We start from the raw sequence: 12,173 nt of genomic DNA, 5'->3' as shown, positions 1-12,173 counted from the left end.
CCCAGCTGTCTCTCCCTGATGTGGGGCCCTGACTCCCTCCATGTAAAAGGTAACATGATGATGATGGAAGTAGTATAAGTGTTGACACAGATTTAGCTCTCGGGCTGCCACTTGCTAACTCTGGCCTGGAGAGCTTCAGGGTCTTCTTTTGTAAAGTAGTTGCATCAGGGGGCTTACGGTTTTTACTTTTGGTCTTGGGGGTGGCAAGGCTGGGGGAAAGGGAGACTGGGGAAGGAATTCAGCATTATGATTTCTCTAACTCAGTTTTCTTAAACAAAAACTGAAGGAGTCTCAGGTACCTGCTATTGCATTGGCCCCTGGGGATGGTGAGGAGTTTCTATTACCTTATGCAAGAAATTTCAAACAAAGTTCAAGCAGCCCTTTCTATGTTCAAGATTCCATGATAATCCAGATGGCACAGACTTAGAGAAAGGGGCAGTATTTTACTCTCTATTCTAGTTATCTTACATAAGAATATGGAGTTGGCCAAGTGTCCATCACAGATGAATGGATAAACAAAATGTAGCATATACATACAATGGAGTATTCAGTCTTAAAAGGGAAGGAAATCCTGATACAAGCCACAACATGGATGACCCTTGAAGACATTATGCTAAATGAAATAAGCCAGTCACAAAAGGACAAATATCTGATTCCACTTATATGAGGTACCTACAGTGATCAAATTTATAGAGACAAAAAGTAGAATGGTGCTTGCCAGGGGTAGCAGGGAAGGGGAATGGGAATTTAGTGTTTAATGGGTATAGAGTTTCAGTTGGAAAAAAGGTGATAGTTGTACAGAAAGGTAAAATGTACTTAATTTCACAGAACTGTACATTTAAAAATTGTTAAAATGATAAATTTTGTGTTGTGTGTGTTTCACCACAGTTTTAAAAATATAGCCAGGTGTGGTGGCTCACACCTATAATCTCAGCACTTTGAGAGGCCAAGGTAGGAGGATCACTTGAGCCCAGGAGTTTGAGACCAGCCTCAGCAACATAGCAAAACCCCATCTCTATAAAAAATAGAAAAGTTAGCCAGGTGTGGTGGCACATGCCTGTTGTCCCACTATTCAGGAGGCTGAGGCAGTGGGATCGCTTGAACCCAGTAGCTTGAGGTTGCTGTGAGCTGGCTGATGCCACTGCACTCTAGCCCAGGCAACAGAGCAAGACCTTGTCTCAAAAAAAAAAAAAAAAAAAAAAAGTGTGTGTGTGTGTGTGTGTGTATTTGTTTTTATGAAGTTCAACTGCCCAGTTCGTCAGGGTATCCCCAAATGACTGTTTCCTAAGTCAACAGATCGTTCTATGTTGACCCTCTCTATGCTCCTGTCACCTTCTCTCCACCAAGTCTCAGCTTTCTCCATCACATTGTTCTCCCTTCCCCGCTTCCTGGGCACTGCCATTCCCCCAGCAGCTAGATATTCATAACCTTTCCCTACTGGCTGGGAAACTTTGCTTTTAGCACAAGGGGTTTTTTAATCTTTTATTTTTTATTTATTTATTTATTTATTTATTTTTGAGACAGAGTCTCACTCTGCTGTCCAGGCTAGAGTGCCGTGGCGTCAGCCTAGCTCACAGCAACCTCAAACTCCTGGGCTCAAGCGATCCTCCTGCCTCAGCCTCCCAAGTAGCTGGGACCACAGGCATGCACCACCATGCCCAGCTAACTTTTTCTATATATTTTTAGTTGTCCAGCTAATGTCTTTCTATTTTTTTTTTTTTTTTTTTTTTTGTTGTTGTTAGTAGAGATGGGGTCTCGCTCTTGCTCAGGCTGGTCTCGAACTCCTGAGCTCACAAGATCCACCTGCCTCAGCCTCCCAGAGTGATAGGATTACAGGCATGAGCCACCGCACCCAGCCTAGCACAAGTTTTGAATCATCATTCTCCCCTTCTTGTGTGTCCACTGATGAGTAAGGTAGAAGAGAAAGCTTCAAGCCTCATGGAGGGAGAGGAGAGGAAGACAATTTTCCAGTGTGGATTGGAGTTTGGGATTTTGGTTTGTTTTTATTTCGTTATCCTCAAGAATATAAAACAAGTCAGACAGCCTGCCTCTGTGAATCTGCATAAGAGATTCATATCTCCTCTAGCAGCATAAATGCAGGTGCTTATATAAAAGAACAGCTGTCCTCTTCTCTTCCTTGGTTGTATTTCAAAACTCTCTTCCATCGATTTAGCATGGGAGGTCTTCATAGTCAACTGCACATTCCCAATAGCTAGAATGCATCCACCCACCCACTCCTGCCCACCCAAGTTCAGAAGTGAGAGGCAGCTAATACAGTCTTAGCACATTGGCCTAATAATGAGAAATAAAGATGACACAGGTGAAGCCTCTACCAGTTCCTGCCATGGATACCTAACAAATGATGGGTATTTTAAAGATTGGAACAATACATAAATATTATGCAAGAAATTTAACTAATCTTAATAAGATACACATTGTAGGATTTTGAACAGAGAATGATATATTCATAGCTGTGTTTCAGGAAGATGAAATTAGCACCCACGAGAAAGATGGATTGGAAAAGAATTCGACTAGATGTAGGAAGATTACTTAGGAGGCTATTGCAGTAACTGCTAGAAAAAGGCATTAGGACTTGTACTAGAAAAGTAGATATGGTAATAGAAAGTAGAGGAGCAGTGCAAGGAACACTGTCAAGGTGGAACTAATAGAATTTAGATACCTGACTGAATATGGGGAGGGAGGTGGGCGAGAGAAGGGAGTATGAGTCTACGTTGCTAGGAGGATGTTGACACCACTCGTTGAAAGGTGAAAGTAGACTCAATTCTGCAGGAAAGATGTTCGATTTTGTATTATACATACTGAGTTTGAAATACTAGAGAAACATTCCAGTGCAACAGCTCAGATAGGCAGATGAAAATGTTAGGATATACTTAGGTAGCAATTTTATACTGTATTGAAAGAACTGCTTCCTGGAGATTAGATCAACCAACGTAAAACTTTGGGACATGTTGACATTCTGTTCTCTCCATCAGATAACTTTCAAAAGAAACTCAAATATTTGGAAATCCTTTTCCCTATTAAGAAAGCAAGTGGAAAAAAATACTCATTTCCAAGATAAGATGAAAATATAAATTGTAAATAAATCCCTGAAGGTCTTACTTATAGAAACATCACAGAAAATGTGCCGTCACTGACCTACAGGCCAGCTGATGCTTTTGGCTCTGTGGTGTGCTATCTATATTCCTGTGTCTGAAGATTGGCTTCTGTTTCTTTTGTTCCTCTATGTAGTTTTAAAAGGCTTTCTTTTCTTTCCATATTCTGAAATGTACGCTTTCAAAATATGAAAATAATACAGAGCTTAGCAATTTCCTTTAATATGTATATTCAATTTTTTACAAGTAGCTAACCACATCTAATCCTTGTTCAAGGTATTGAAAAGATGCAATAGAAAATTGGCAAGATGCCGTGGGGGAGGGGAGAGGTTGTGAGGCAGGCAAGGCAGGCAGGGTACTTCTGCACAGTCTCAGAAACACAATTTGGCAGTGAGCTCTGATTCTAGCGCTTAGCATTATCATTTTCAGCTTTGCTGAACATTTTCTAGTGCTTTATAAGGAGACTTCATACTTATGGGATGAAAGGTAATTCTCTCTTAAAATGTCAGAAATTCTTTCATCCATTCTATCTTGTTATAAAAATAAAAATCAGTAAGGCATGACTGTCTGAGATTGAATGGCTGACTTGCTCATTTCTTAGTTGCCTGATTTAGACCAGCATTTCTAAGATAATCTAAATAATTGTGTCTGTGCAATAGCTATTTTGTCCAGCACATATAATAATACTACTAACATTTACTGATTTACACACATAATTTTATTTAAGCCTCATGACACTCCTAGGAGGATGGTGTATTGTCATACACACCTCTGTCACTGTGAACCTTGCAAACAAAGGCTTCATCTCCAATGCAAAGAGTGAGAATTGCTATTCTCAACCTTTTTGTATACCCTAATTTAGAAACATTTTGGCTGGATATTCTTTCAAACTGGAATTTGAGCCCTCATTTTACTTGTTTTACCACAGTGCAGTCAGGTTCTACCTAAATCAGCCACCCTGTCCCTTCTGTCATTACTGACTCACGAGTTTATGAATGAACATTTGTCCTCCCCAGACCACAAGATGAGTCTTCCACTGACTGGGGCTTGCAGCCTACTAATCCCTTGGGATTCCCCAAGGGCCATTTTTCAGCTCAGACACAAGGTGAAGAAAGCATGTGGCACTGTCTCATTAGTGGCTTTTTCCCCCTCAACCACAGATGTGTGTCCATAATCTTTTGGTAGCTTTCCAGAAGAGCAAACAAAGAAACTACAGCATTAATTCTTTGATGGCTTTGGCTTTTCAAAATCATATCTTTAAAATTCAGCCTTTAGGCTCATAAAATATTTAGACATAAATCATTTACTTCTTTCCAGAGAACTTTACACAAATTTAATAATTGGTTTAAGCCATTTCCTTTCTATTGACCTGAGGTAACTTGGATTCTGTTGAATCAGCATCAAAAACATCACGAAGTTTTGAGCTCATGTTTTTAAATTATGATTTCTACAGAGCTTGGAATCAGGCTTTTAAAAAATTCCAAAACAAGAATGGGCTTTCGGTTCAGTCGTGACGTCAAGAGTTATGTGAGTCAGAATTTTTCAAAGAAAAACACAATGCGTGTTTCCTGTGAGCAAAAGAAAATAATATTATCTTTCAATGTTATGTATTTCTTTGAGAAATACAAACTGTTGTGATAAGATTGCAACCAATAGATGATGCAATTCTACTTGGAATCCTGCTTGATGCCCGTCAGTTCAGAAAGAGAAGAGAATTATAGAGGCCACAGACTTTTACAAGGAGCACCTTGTTCTGTAGAAACCTCTCCAGTGCATTCCATTCCAAGACGAATGGAATGAGTCTTGTTTATGGCAAAATGCTAAATGTGTATTATATAAATTGAAACTTTATGCTACACAAGCACGTAGGATTCTCAGATGAAATCCCAGATAAGGCAAGAGAAATGTCTGTCTTTAATACAATGCAGAGAGATTTCCCATGAAAGACTCCAGGATAATTTCCCACGGTGCCATGGAACATTGTATAAGTAGCAAGTGACATGACACAATGTTCTATGGCTGGTTCGTATTTTGCTACTTGTTGTGCTATCCTGAGGTCTCCAGAAGAACTGTATCTGTTAAGTTTTCCACGGGATTTATTTGGATACCAGGCTACTGTTTCTTCCAGCTGTTTAGAGTAAACAGTAGTCACTAGAAACTATTGACACTCATTCATTCACTCACTCACCCATTTATTTCTATTTATTCATTTGGTAAAAATATATTACATAGGTACTATGGATGTTTACTTGTTTTTAAATTTTATGGAGCATTTACTATGTGCCAGATATTGAATGTAAAAAAAAAAAAAGTTCTGCATATCTCTCCAATTTACACACTCTTTAGGCCAAATGATGGGTGTTATTAAGACAGTCATTAAAATAAAAGAAAATAGAGGTTTTATTTAATTTAAAATAATGCAAATTACCATTTATTTAGAGTTAACACATGCCAGAGACTGAAAAAAACCCTTTTTTAAAATTTTTAAATATAATATCTTATTCTATTCTCATAAAAAACCTAAGTGGTAGGTATTAACTCTAATTCGTAGAGGACAAAACAAGTTTAAAGAGTGACTAACTGAGCACAATGGCACATCCCAGGTATTCGGCCGGCTGAGGTGATTGGAGTGTGAGTCCAGCCTGGGCAACATAGCAAGATCTCATCTCAAAAAAAAAAAAACAAAAAAACAAAAAAGTCCCACTATTTTTGGCTTGAAGTAGAAAACCTGGGTAAGTGTCTAAAACTATAGCATATTCAGTTAAGTCACATAAGAAATTTGAAAGCAGGCAGTTCCAGGCTTGGTTAAGGCTGCAGCTAAATAACATGAGGACTCTGTCTTTCTCTCCATGGTTCTCCTGACTTGTGGCTCAGGGTCACAAGATGGCCAGCACAGCTTCCACCAGCACATCTCTGCATGACAAAATCCAAGAAAGGAAAGGAAAGGATAGAGAACTTTTTTTGGTTTCTGTCTTTTCATCAGGGAGGACAATCTTTCTTATAAACTACATTAGACTCTTCCTTACATTTTTTTTGGCAAAAATTGCGTCCCCTGCCCACATCAAAGCCAATCACAGGTAAGGAGCACAGGTTACAGTACTTGGCTAAGATTGTTTATGATTCATTCCCTGATGGTGGGAATGATTTTGCCTTTTCTCTAAATAAAATTAGTTTTCTCTTAGCAAGGGAGAAGGGGGCAAACAATAGGGTCTCCCTCATATACTAAATTGCTCATAGATTACATGTGATAAAGAATTTTCTAGCTTGCCACAAGACATACCATCTTCCATAAGACTCTAACTCACATAGAAATTTTGAATGAGCAGTAAACTTAAAGATGTGGTACTCACTGAAAGGGAAGAAAATATTGTACAAAAACAGAAAACACAACAGGGAAATGTAGGATAATTATTACATTTTTGTTTTAAAAACAATTGGGATCACTGAGATAAAACTTTTTAAGTCAAATCTTTCAACACCCTTACTTTAAACTTTATTGAGAGTAATTAGCGTTATCAATTTAGATTTTTTTTTTTTTTGAGACAGTGTCTCATTTTGTTGCCCAGGCTAGAGTGAGTGCTGTGGCATCAGCCTAGCTCACAGCAACCTCAAACACCTGGGCTCAAGTGATCCTCCTGCCTCAGCCTCCTGAGTAGCTGGGACTATAGGCGTGTGCCACCATGCCTGGTTAATTTTTTCTATATATTTTCAGTTGTCCAGCTGATTTCTTTCTATTTTTAGTAGAGACAGGGTCTCCTCACTCTTGCTCAGGCTGGTCTTGAACTTTCAACCTTGGGCCATCCTCCGGCCTCGGCGTCCCAGAGTGCTAGGATTACAGGCGTGAGCCACCGCGCCCAACCAATTCAGATTTTCTTGACTGGCATAATATTTGTTAAAAAAAAAAAAAAATCTTAGCAACACATTTTTTAAAATTCCCTAAATGTATTGAAAGTTCCTAGGCTTCTAGGTTAAGATGGCAGATTGAAGAAACATCTATTTTAGTCCCCCCTTCTGGATTCCCACTAAAACTATAATAAAGGAAATTTAAAAATAAATAACTCCACAAAGAAAGGGGATAAAAACAGAGCAACAAAATTTTTGAAACTAGAAAGCGAATGGATGAAAGGTAACTGATTTAGTAGACTCAAGATAGAGGATCCCTAAACTCACGATAAGAAAAGCTGAAAAACAAGCTGATTTATACCAAAAGATGCTCAAAAGCATCATGCACCTTGAAATTCAGTGTAACTGGGTAAGGAGATGAGGTTGCAGCATTTAAGAAGGATTAAGTGAAAATTATTTGCTACCATTAGCCAATTTCTCGTTATCATGTTGTAGAACAAAAGTTTCCCTGACAAATTATATTGACCTATTGGACTTTCCTAGGTGGTATCTCACCCAGTCTTACAATAGGCATGTCTCAGCAATAATTTACAGGAAAAACTTAGGAGGTGTAAATGTATACTGTTGCCAAAACAGTGAACAAAACTATAATACTTAGAACAAGGGAAATGATAGCTCTGCTGTACCCTACCATAGTCAGATCATGTCTGGAAACACTGCATCATTTACAGCATACAAATTTAGGACACCTTATATAAAAAGGGGCCTGGCAAGGGGTGGAGAGATCAAGATTTTCAAAAGTAGCAACTCCTGAATACTAGGGAGTTTCAGTCTGGAGAAGAGAAGACTCAGAGCCACGAGATGGCTGTCACCAAATATCTAAAAAGATGCGATGCAAAAGAGGATTAGACTTACTGAATAAATAGAAATTACATTGCAGCTTCATATTATTAGGAAAAGCTTCTGGAAAGCCAGAGCTGTCCAATGGTAGGACCAGCATCTTTAGCAAGTAGTGGTTCTCCCACCCCTGGGAGCACACAAGCATAGGTGGGCAAGTTGCTTTGTTGGGGTACTTCTAATTCTGATATCAATTAAATATGTGGTTATTCTCACTTGTAATTTAAGTATCTTCCGGGTCTCTGAATCGATCATCCTGAATCCACAAAATGAGGATGACTTCTATGGAACTAAGCTCAGGGATTATTTTGCCACATACTGGGTGTTAAAAGGTCATAGGAAGAGGACAGTTGGGCAATTGTCTAAATGTAGAGGAGGTTTATGGGCAAGGAATGTTCAGTGATGAGGTTCACATAAGGTAACTGTCACAGGAAATAAATAAAATAAGTAGATTATCTATCCTGCTAACTTGAATATGTTATTGTTTCAGTTTTAATAATCTAACCATATGCCAAAAAGGGATGGGATGTAAATAATTGGGAGAGGTTGTCCTTAGCAAGCAAGAATAGGGTATGTAAGTTGGGTGAGCAAGCCAGGTGTATTGGGGTTCTCCAGAGAAACACATCAATGGATGTGAATATGCAGAGAGAGAGAGAGAGAGAGAGATTTACTTAAAGGAATTATCTAACATGCTTATGGAGGCTGGCAAATTTAAAACCTGCAGTGTGGGCCGTCAGGCTGGAGACCCATGGAAGAGCTGATGTTGCAGTTCAAGTCCATCTACTGACAGACGTCTCTCTTGCTTGGGGGAAATCAGTCTTTGTGCTATTAGAGTCTTCAACTGATTGGATGAGGCCCACATTAGGGAGGTCAATCTGCTTTACTTAAAGTCTAACATTTTAAATATTAGTCTTGTCCAAAAAACACCCTCACAGAAATATCCAGAATAATGTTTGAGGGCCCAAAACTCTGGGCCCCGTGACCCACCCAAGTGGACACATAAAATTGACCATCAACCCAGGGGATGGCTCCTCAAACTTGACAAGTCCTTTGACATGTGTGGATCCCCCTTCTGAGGGATAGAGTTGGCTAACAAAGGTTGCTGAACACCTTCCCACATTGCCTGTCTGCTTTCTGAAAGGACATCTCCAAACCCAGATCCTTTAAAACTCTAAGAAAAGTAGATGAATTTTTAAAAGTAAGTGATACTGGCTGGGCGAGGTGGCTCACGCCTATAATCCTAGCACTCTGGGAGGCCGAGGCAGGTGGATCGTTTGAGCTTAGGAGTTCGAGAACAGCCTGAGCAAGAGCGAGACCCCATCTCTACTAAAAATACAAATAAATTAGTCAAACAACTGAAATATATGTACAAAAAAATTAGCCGGGTATGATGGCACATGCCTGTAGTCTCAGCTACTTGGGATGCTGAGACAGAAGGATCACTTGAGCCCAGGAATTTGAGGTTGCTGTGAGCTAGGCTGATGCCACAGCACTCACTCTAGCCCAGGCAACAGAGTGAGACTCTGTCTCAAAAAAAAAAAAAAAAAAAGTAAGTGATACTGGCTGAGTATCACTACTGGGATGCTATCCACTTAGCCATCTATTCCACACATTTTATACTCACAAACACATTGTTGCCAATAGGTCACATTTTAATTAAATGAAGACGTGGTAATGTTGTTCTTCTAAGGTACTTCAGAATTTAAGGAAAAGCACTCAAAGGAAAATAGCATAAAAACTCATGTTTCTAAAAAAGCTATTCACTTGAAAAAATTCTTTGTACTTCAGGGGAAAAACTAACCGTACAAATGCAATTATTCTTTTTATCTTCAAATCAGTACTAAAAAAAGAAAAGGACTCAGGAAAAATGAAGTGAATGCTTTTTTATTTGTAATTATTAACTTTTACTATAAGATCCCTACAAATTCGGTAGAAAAGGAGTGAGATACAGAAAAAATTGAAGAATAGGAGAGATATCATCAATATATCAAACTATGCAAACTGAGACTTAAGTTTTTTTACCAAACAAAACAGAGCTTTAGTTATGCATAACAACTTTTTCTGTGATTTGCAGCCAGGGCACTTTTACATACGTTATTTCATTTGAGAAAGAGAGTTATGATATGAATTTTACCATGAATGTTTTATCATGTGTTTAATCTTTATCTGGAATTTGGTATGTTTTTTATTTTTTATTTTATTTTATTTTTTTTTTTTTTTGAGACAGAGTCTCACTCTGTTGCCCAGGCTAGAGTGAGTGCCGTGGCGTCAGCCTAGCTCACAGCAACCTCAGACTCCTGAGCTCAAGGGATCCTCTTGTCTCAGCCTCCCGAGTAGCTGGGACTACAGGCATGCACCACCATGCCCGGCTAATTTTTTCTATATATATTTTTAGCTGTCCATATAATTTCTTTCTATTTTTAGTAGAGATGGGGTCTCGCTCTTGCTCAGGCTGGTCTCGAACTCCTGAGCTCAAACGATCCGCCCACCTCGGCCTCCCAGAGTGCTAGGATTACAGGCGTGAGCCACCGCGCCCGGCCTGGTATGTTTTTTAGAAGGCTATTTTTTTCTTAACAGTTTGTACTTCTGACATCTGTTCATCAGACACGTCAGGGAGGCAAACATTAAATAATAACTGTAAATATCAAGTCATCTTCTCAAACCAAACCAACCTCAACTTAAAATGTATCAAATGTATGTAAAACAATAGTCCACTGAAAACAAAGAGAAGCACATAAACATAACTCCAACTTGGAGACTTCACCAATGGGATCAAAACCAGGCACAGGCTGATGGCCATTGCTATCAATGGAAATGGCAAAAAGATCTGAAAAGAGCAAAATAAAAAAAGTAGATATGAAAATTCATACATGATACCTGCATATTTATATAATAAAAATTAAAAGATGTAAGCTAATGATAGAAAACAGGCTAAGTTAGCTATGAGATTAGATAAACCTGGCTTAGAACTGAGATAAATGCCTGAGTAGAAGGAGACATTGAAGACTGTCATTGCCAGGTTGGAGGGAATGAGCAACTAGCATCTGACTGTTCGTGGATGGAAACGACAGTGACCATTTGCTGATACGACAACCACCTGGCAGTAATAAGTTCATGACAAGAACACAAAGAGCCTCTGTTACTCAGGTAAATATTATGACATTATAGGCTTAGCATATTAAAAAACAAAACAAATAAACACAAAAACTTTAGCCAAAATGATCTTTCTATTTTTGGTTTTGATTTTGTTTTTGTTTTGCCAAAAACCTTAAAGATCCATCCTTGGTACCTGCTTGGTGTTAGGATTGTAAGGGTCCTACACAACATTTTCCAATCTAGGAAGAAAATTCAGTAGGTAGTCACTTTTGAGATGTGAATCCATACCCCAAATATATAACACAGATAGTCACAATTTATGAAACCCTGTAATTAGAGGGTCATTCATGTGGGGCTTAAATCGTTAAGAATCTCCTCTTAGTTTGTAAAGCAGCCCTGAGAAACATAACTTATCTCACTGCTCAGTATCAATTAGCAAATAATTAAGAGAGGAGAAAAAAGCTCTTGGGTACACAAGCCACTTATATTCAAGGCTGCCCTTGCCTTTCTTTTTGATGCAATTGTATGTTGAATAATATTATAAATACTAATAGCCATCAATGTCAGACCCTGCATTGTTTGCATGCCTTAACTTATTTAATATATTCCACATTAATAGGAGTTAGGTATTATTCATTACTCTTTTACATATGAAGAAACTGAGGATCAGAGGTTAAATAACAAGACCAAGTTCAGGTACTAAGCCAAGCAATTGGACTTGAGCCCAAGCTCTTAATGATTATCTTGTACTATGTCTTAGTGTTATAACAAATCCATGATCAGTTCATAACTTCTTTATAATTGTGTCTAATTGGGGTCAGTGATCTAACAAAAGTGTGGGTTAGAAAACAGAAAAGAAGGAACACATTAAAACATGCAGCATGTGAAACAATGAGGGGAGCAGATGTTGGGGAGGCACCTCCAAGGGGTACCACGGCTGTCATCCCTGCTCTAGATTAGATCCCCCTCCCCCACGTGTTCTCTGAGCATCCTCTGGAGGCCACTGTGTAGCTATCATCATACCATGGTTTTTGGTTCACCTGACTGTCCGGATGGATTATAAACTGCGTAAGGGCAGGAGCTAAGTCTTAACTCTTTCTGTGCCCAGAGTACCCAGCAAGGTTGCTTCTCAATAACTAATACTCAAATATCCAGCAGTTGAGGGATGGCTGGATGAAAGATATAAAAGGGAACACAGAAAAGGTAGGATGGTCATAAGTCAAC

This window comes from Eulemur rufifrons, chromosome 3, assembly GCF_041146395.1.
Source record: "Eulemur rufifrons isolate Redbay chromosome 3, OSU_ERuf_1, whole genome shotgun sequence".
In the NCBI taxonomy this organism is placed as follows: domain Eukaryota; kingdom Metazoa; phylum Chordata; class Mammalia; order Primates; family Lemuridae; genus Eulemur; species Eulemur rufifrons.
The sequence above is the reverse complement of the archived record's forward strand: the minus strand, read 5'-3'. Positions refer to the sequence as shown.